Below are 8,683 nucleotides of genomic sequence, written 5' to 3'. Positions count from 1 at the left end.
TTTATGAGCTTTCAAGAGGACATCATCACCCGAATATATTTTTCGGACACGGTTTCCTTTTATAGTCAATATCCCACTCTGTATATAATGTCATTGCCCAATACATAAATTCGTAATTTAAAATAAATTACTTAATTTATGAGTCAAGGCATGTGCATTAAATACAAGTGTCAATCACTATATCCGGATTAAGAACTTAAGCATTAATAACATCATAGAATCTTAGTTCTTTATTGTCAGAATTAAAGAGACAATTATTCTACTATTTTGATCCCGTTCAATATACACAAAGTATATAAGTATTATTCAATAGTCAAGATAAACTATTTCCAAATAATACTTCAGCCATTCCAGTGGTTTGTCTAACACCACCTCGACTGTGAACCTTTATTATATTATATAAGGAGTCTGACAATCTAATCTTCTGCTATCCCATTTGATACTAGATTGTCTACAATATATAATATACAGACAATGTGAAAACATGCATTGAAGATTCTCAAATAATTGTTATATACTTCAAACGAATATTTCAGTATAACCCTAACATTTACACCAGCAACCATACTATTCAAACAAGGTAACCCAAATTCATCTCGAGCAGAGGACGACAAACCAGGTCCTTTCACTCCCATCTCAGAAAGAACAACCTCTTCACTGAAACCTTTAGATTTCAAAAAATTTAAGACAATGGAGAGCTTATTGCAAGATCTAAGAAGCGCATCACGCTCGTGCTTTGATGTTTTCAACATAGCATGAATCGTGGCGCTAGAGTTGTTCTCATATAACACTTTCGCAGAGTGAGGTGATAAAGGTTCATCATCACTAGACACATAATCTTCAACAGTGACTGATTCCAACGGAATACCCCCAGAACTGCTATGAAGCGCACCGAAACTAGATTTCCCCAAAACGCCCTGAGCATCAGCTTCGAGATAGGTCTTCAACGCAGCATCTTTTCCAGATGTAGAGAATATTTCTTCAAAAACAGTAGTAGAGATGGCTATAGGTGCACCATCCATAGACGCGGTGTCCTCAAGACGCTCCCCATCATGACCAATAGCGAAACCCTGTGAATCAGTATTACTCATGATAAACCCACAACTAAATAAGTGTTTTATAAATATAATAAGAAATTTAAGTGAGAGATTTGAATGTGAAGGAGAAGAAATAAGGCTAGAGGGTTTAGATTTAGATTAGATTTTGAGAAAGAAAAAAGCGGCTGGATTAGGGTTAGGGTTTTATGGTTTCTATCCTAGAGAGAAGGGAGATGAAATGTCTAGAGAGAGAAACATTTTGGAGATTTTTAACTCGATTGAAGTTGGAAACAACTTGTGAATAGATTGAAGTTGGAAACAACTTATAGCTTCATCCCAGACTCGTTTGAAGTTAAAAACAACTTGTAGCTTCATTTTCGGTTGTTTGAAATTGTAATCAACTTGTAGTTTCATTCTTGACTCGTTTGAGCCCGGACACAACTTGTAGCTTTATTATTGACTAGATTGAAGTTGGAAACAACTTGTAGCTTCATTCCAGACTCGTTTGAAGTTAAAAACAACTTGTAGCTTCATTTTCGGTTGTTTGAAATTGTAATCAACTTGTAGTTTCATTCTTGACTCGTTTGAGCCCGGAATTAACTTGTAGCTTCATTATTGACTAGATTGAAGTTGGAAACAACTTGTAGCTTCATTCCAGACTCGTTTGAAGTTGAAAACAACTTGTACATTCATTTTGGGTTGTTTGAAATTGGAATCAACTTGTAGTTTCATTCTTGACTCGTTTGAGCCCGGAAACAACTTGTAGCTTCATTATTGGTAGATTGAAGTTGGAAATAGCTTTTAGCTTCATTCTAGACTCGTTTGAAGTTAAAAACAACTTGTAGCTTCATTTTCGGTTGTTTCAGATTGCAATCGACTTGTAGTTTCGTTCTTGACTCGTCTGAGCCGGGAAACAACTTGTAGCTTCATTATTGACTAGATTGAAGTTGGAAACAACTTGTAGCTTCATTCCAGACTCGTTTGAAGTTGAAAACAACTTGTACATTCATTTTCGGTTGTTTGAAATTGAAATCAACTTGTAGTTTCATCCTTGACTCGTTTGAGCCCGGAAACAACTTGTAGCTTCATTATTGGTAGATTGAAGTTGGAAATAGCTTTTAGCTTCATTCTGGACTCGTTTGAAGTTAAAAACAACTTGTAGCTTCATTTTCGGTTGTTTCAGATTGCAATCGACTTGTAGTTTCGTTCTTGACTCGTCTGAGCCGGGAAACAACTTGTAGCTTCATTATTGACTAGATTGAAGTTGGAAACAACTTGAAGCTTCATTCCAGACTCGTTTGAATTTGAAAAACAACTTGTAGCTTCATTTTCGGTTGTTTCAGATTGCAATCGACTTGTAGTTTCATTCTTGACTCGTCTGAGCCGGGAAACAACTTGTAGCTTCATTATTGACTAGATTGAAGTTGGAAACAACTTGTAGCTTCATTCCAGACTCGTTTGAAGTTAAAAACAACTTGTAGCTTCATTTTCATTTTTTTTGAAATTATAATCAACTTGTAGTTTTATTCTTGACTCGTTTGAGCCCGGAAACAACTTGTAGCTTCATTATTGACTAGATTGAAGTTGGAAACAACTTGTAGCTTCATTCCAGACTCGTTTGAAGTTGAAAACAACTTGTACATTCATTTTCGGTTGTTTAAAATTGGAATCAACTTGTAGTTTCATTCTTTACTCGTTTGAGCCCGGAAACAACTTGTAGCTTCATTATATACTAGATTGAAGTTGGAAACAACTTGTAGCTTCATTCCAGACTCGTTTGAATTTGAAAAAACACTTGTAGCTTCATTTTCGGTTGTTTCAGATTGCAATCGACTTGTAGTTTCATTCTTGACTCGTCTGAGCTAGGAAACAACTTGTAGCTTCATTATTGACTAGATTGAAGTTGGAAACAACTTTTAGCTTCATTCCAGACTCGTTTGAAGTTAAAAAGAACTTGTAGCTTCATTTTCGGTTGTTTGAAATTGTAATCAACTTGTAGTTTCATTCATGACTCGTTTGAGCACGGAAACAACTTGTAGCTTCATTATTGAATAGATTGAAGTTGGAAACAAATTGTAGCTTCATTCCAGACTCATTTGAAGTTAAAAAAAAACTTGTAGCTTCATTTTCGGTTGTTTGAAATTGTAATCAACTTGTAGTTTCATTCTTGACCCGTTTGATCCCGGAAACAACTTGTAGCTTCATTATTGACTAGATTGAAGTTAGAAACAACTTGTAGCTTCATTCCAGACTCGTTTGAAGTTGAAAACAATTTGTACATTCATTTTCGGTTGTTCGAAATTGGAATCAACTTGTCGTTTCATTCCTGACTCGTTTGAGCCCGGAAACAACTTGTAGCTTCATTATTGGTAGATTGAAGTTGGAAATAGCTTTTAGCTTCATTCTAGACTCGTTTGAAGTTAAAAAAAACTTGTAGCTTCATTTTCGGTTGTTTCAGATTGCAATCGACTTGTAGTTTCATTCTTGACTCGTCTGAGCCTGGAAACAACTTGTAGCTTCATTATTGACTAGATTGAAGTTGAAAACAACTTGTAGCTTCATTCCAGACTCGTTTGAAGTTGAAAACAACTTGTACATTCATTTTCGGTTGTTTGAAATTGGAATCAACTTGTAGTTTCATTCTTGACTCGTTTGAGCCCGGAAACAACTTGTAGCTTCATTATTGACTAGATTGAAGTTAGAAACAACTTGTAGCTTCATTCCAGACTCGTTTGAAGTTGAAAACAACTTGTACATTCATTTTCGGTTGTTTGAAATTGGAATCAACTTGTAGTTTCATTCCTGACTCGTTTGAGCCCGGAAACAAATTGTAGCTTCATTATTGGTAGATTGAAGTTGGAAATAGCTTTTAGCTTCATTCTAGACTCGTTTGAAGTTAAAAACAACTTGTAGCTTCATTTTCGGTTGTTTCAGATTGCAATCGACTTGTAGTTTCGTTCTTGACTCGTCTGAGCCGGGAAACAACTTGTAGCTTCATTATTGACTAGATTGAAGTTGGAAACAACTTGTAGCTTCATTCCAGACTCGTTTGAAGTTAAAAACAACTTGTAGCTTCATTTTCATTTTTTTTTGAAATTATAATCAACTTGTAGTTTTATTCTTGACTCGTTTGAGCCCGGAAACAACTTGTAGCTTCATTATTGGTAGATTGAAGTTGGAAATAGCTTTTAGCTTCATTCTAGACTCGTTTGAAGTTAAAAACAACTTGTAGCTTCATTTTCAGTTGTTTCAGATTGCAATCGACTTGTAGTTTCATTCTTGACTCGTCTGAGCCTGGAAACAACTTGTAGCTTCATTATTGACTAGATTGAAGTTGAAAACAACTTGTAGCTTCATTCCAGACTCGTTTGAAGTTGAAAACAACTTGTACATTCATTTTCGGTTGTTTGAAATTGGAATCAACTTGTAGTTTCATTCTTGACTCGTTTGAGCCCGGAAACAACTTGTAGCTTCATTATTGACTAGATTGAAGTTAGAAACAACTAGTAGCTTCATTCCAGACTCGTTTGAAGTTGAAAACAACTTGTACATTCATTTTCGGTTGTTTGAAATTGGAATCAACTTGTAGTTTCATTCCTGACTCGTTTGAGCCCGGAAACAACTTGTAGCTTCATTATTGGTAGATTGAAGTTAGAAATAGCTTTTAGCTTCATTCTAGACTCGTTTGAAGTTAAAAACAACTTGTAGCTTCATTTTCGGTTGTTTCAGATTGCAATCGACTTGTAGTTTCGTTCTTGACTCGTCTGAGCCGGGAAACAACTTGTAGCTTCATTATTGACTAGATTGAAGTTGGAAACAACTTGTAGCTTCATTCCAGACTCGTTTGAATTTGAAAAACAACTTGTAGCTTCATTTTCGGTTGTTTCAGATTGCAATCGACTTGTAGTTTCATTCTTGACTCGTCTGAGCCGGGAAACAACTTGTAGCTTCATTATTGACTAGATTGAAGTTGGAAACAACTTGTAGCTTCATTCCAGACTCGTTTGAAGTTAAAAACAACTTGTAGCTTCATTTTCATTTTTTTTTGAAATTATAATCAACTTGTAGTTTTATTCTTGACTCGTTTGAGCCCGGAAACAACTTGTAGCTTCATTATTGACTAGATTGAAGTTGGAAACAACTTGTAGCTTCATTCCAGACTCGTTTGAAGTTGAAAACAACTTGTACATTCATTTTCGGTTGTTTAAAATTGGAATCAACTTGTAGTTTCATTCCTTACTCGTTTGAGCCCGGAAACAACTTGTAGCTTCATTATATACTAGATTGAAGTTGGAAACAACTTGTAGCTTCATTCCAGACTCGTTTGAATTTGAAAAAACACTTGTAGCTTCATTTTCGGTTGTTTCAGATTGCAATCGACTTGTAGTTACATTCTTGACTCGTCTGAGCTAGGAAACAACTTGAAGCTTCATTATTGACTAGATTGAAGTTGGAAACAACTTTTAGCTTCATTCCAGACTCGTTTGAAGTTAAAAAGAACTTGTAGCTTCATTTTCGGTTGTTTGAAATTGTAATCAACTTGTAGTTTCATTCATGACTCGTTTGAGCCCGGAAACAACTTGTAGCTTCATTATTGAATAGATTGAAGTTGGAAACAAATTGTAGCTTCATTCCAGACTCATTTGAAGTTAAAAACAACTTGTAGCTTCATTTTCGGTTGTTTGAAATTGTAATCAACTTGTAGTTTCATTCTTGACCCGTTTGAGCCCGGAAACAACTTGTAGCTTCATTATTGACTAGATTGAAGTTAGAAACAACTTGTAGCTTCATTCCAGACTCGTTTGAAGTTGAAAACAACTTGTACATTCATTTTCGGTTGTTTGAAATTGGAATCAACTTGTAGTTTCATTCCTGACTCGTTTGAGCCCGGAAACAACTTGTAGCTTCATTATTGGTAGATTGAAGTTGGAAATAGCTTTTAGCTTCATTCTAGACTCATTTGAAGTTAAAAACAACTTGTAGCTTCATTTTCGGTTGTTTCAGATTGCAATCGACTTGTAGTTTCATTCTTGACTCGTCTGAGCCTGGAAACAACTTGTAGCTTCATTATTGACTAGATTGAAGTTGAAAACAACTTGTAGCTTCATTCCAGACTCGTTTGAAGTTGAAAACAACTTGTACATTCATTTTCGATTGTTTGAAATTGGAATCAACTTGTAGTTTAATTCTTGACTCGTTTGAGCCCGGAAACAACTTGTAGCTTCATTATTGACTAGATTGAAGTTAGAAACAACTTGTAGCTTCATTCCAGACTCGTTTGAAGTTGAAAACAACTTGTACATTCATTTTCGGTTGTTTGAAATTGGAATCAACTTGTAGTTTCATTCCTGACTCGTTTGAGCCCGGAAACAACTTGTAGCTTCATTATTGACTAGATTGAAGTTGGAAACAACTTGTAGCTTCATTCCAGACTCGTTTGAATTTGAAAAAAAACTTGTAGCTTCATTTTCGGTTGTTTCAGATTGCAATCGACTTGTAGTTTAATTCTTGACTCGTCTGAGCCGGGAAACAACTTGTAGCTTCATTATTGACTAGATTGAAGTTGGAAACAACTTGTAGCTTCATTCCAGACTCGTTTGAAGTTAAAAACAACTTGTAGCTTCATTTTCATTTTTTTTTGAAATTGGAATCAACTTGTAGTTTCATTCTTGACTCGTTTGAGCCCGGAAACAACTTGTAGCTTCATTATTGACTAGATTGAAATTGGAAACAACTTGTAGCTTCATTCCAGACTCGTTTGAATTTGAAAAAAAACTTGTAGCTTCATTATTGACTAGATTGAAGTTGGAAACAACTTGTAGCTTCATTCGATACTCGTTTGAAGTTGAAAACAACTTGTACATTCATTTTCGGTTGTTTGAAATTGGAATCAACTTGTAGTTTCATTCTTGACACGTTTGAGCCCGGAAACAACTTGTAGCTTCATTATTGGTAGATTGAAGTTGGAAATAGCTTTTAGCTTCATTCTAGACTCGTTTGAAGTTAAAAACAACTTGTAGCTTCATTTTCGGTTGTTTGAAATTGTAATCAACTTGTAGTTTCATTCTTGACTCGTTTGAGCCCGGAAACAACTTGTAGCTTCATTATTGACTAGATTGAAGTTGGAAACAACTTGTAACTTCATTCCAGACTCGTTTGAAGTTAAAAACAACTTGTAGCTTTATTTTCAGTTGTTTGAAATTGTAATCAACTTGTAGTTTCATTCTTGACTTGTTTGAACCCGGAAACAACTTGTAGCTTTATTATTGACTAGATTGAAGTTGGAAACAACTTGTAGCTTCATTCCAGACTCATTTGAAGTTGAAAACAACTTGTACATTCATTTTCGGTTGTTTGAAATTGGAATCAACTTGTAGTTTCATTCTTGACTCGTTTGAGCCCGGAAACAACTTGTAGCTTCATTATTTGGTAGATTGAAGTTGGAAATAGCTTTTAGCTTCATTCTAGACTCCTTAGAAGTTAAAAACAACTTGTAGCTTCATTTTCGGTTGTTTGAAATTGTAATCAACATGTCATTTCATTCTTGACTCGTTTGAGCCCGGAAACAACTTGTAGCTTCATTATTGACTAGATTGAAGTTGGAAAGAACTTGTAACTTCATTCCAGACTCGTTTGAAGTTAAAAACAACTTGTAGCTTCATTTTCATTTTTGTTTGAAATTGGAATCAACTGGTAGTTTCATTCTTGACTCGTTTGAGCCCGGAAACAACTTGTAGCTTCATTATTGACTAGATTGAAGTTGGAAACAACTTGTAGCTTCATTCCAGACTCGTTTGAAGTTGAAAACAACTTGTAAATTCATTTTCGGTTGTTTGAAATTGGAATCAACTTGTAGTTTGATTCTTGCCTCGTTTGAGCCCGGAAACAACTTGTAGCTTCATTATTGACTAGATTGAAGTTAGAAACAACTTGTAGCTTCATTCCAGACTCGTTTGAAGTTGAAAACAACTTGTACATTCATTTTCGGTTGTTTGAAATTGGAATCAACTTGTAGTTTTATTCCTGACTCGTCTGAGCCCGGAAACAACTTGTAGCTTCATTATTGGTAGATTGAAGTTGGAAATAGCTTTTAGCTTCATTCTAGACTCGTTTGAAGTTAAAAACAACTTGTAGCTTCATTTTCGGTTGTTTCAGATTGCAATCGACTTGTAGTTTCATTCTTGACTCGTCTGAGCCGGGAAACAACTTGTAGCTTCATTATTGACTAGATTGAAGTTGGAAACAACTTGTAGCTTCATTCCAGACTCGTTTGAAGTTGAAAACAACTTGTACATTCATTTTCGGTTGTTTGAAATTGGAATCAACTTGTAGTTTCATTCTTGACTCGTTTGAGCCCGGAAACAACTTGTAGCTTCATTATTGACTAGATTGAAGTTAGAAACAACTTGTAGCTTCATTCCAGACTCGTTTGAAGTTGAAAACAACTTGTACATTCATTTTCGGTTGTTTGAAATTGGAATCAACTTGTAGTTTCATTCCTGACTCGTTTGAGCCCGGAAACAACTTGTAGCTTCATTATTGGTAGATTGAAGTTGGAAATAGCTTTTAGCTTCATTCTAGACTCGTTTGAAGTTAAAAACAACTTGTAGCTTCATTTTCGGTTGTTTCAGATTGCAATCGACTTG

This window comes from Daucus carota, chromosome 2 (assembly GCF_001625215.2).
Source record: "Daucus carota subsp. sativus chromosome 2, DH1 v3.0, whole genome shotgun sequence".
NCBI lineage: Eukaryota > Viridiplantae > Streptophyta > Magnoliopsida > Apiales > Apiaceae > Daucus > Daucus carota.
The sequence above is the reverse complement of the archived record's forward strand: the minus strand, read 5'-3'. Positions refer to the sequence as shown.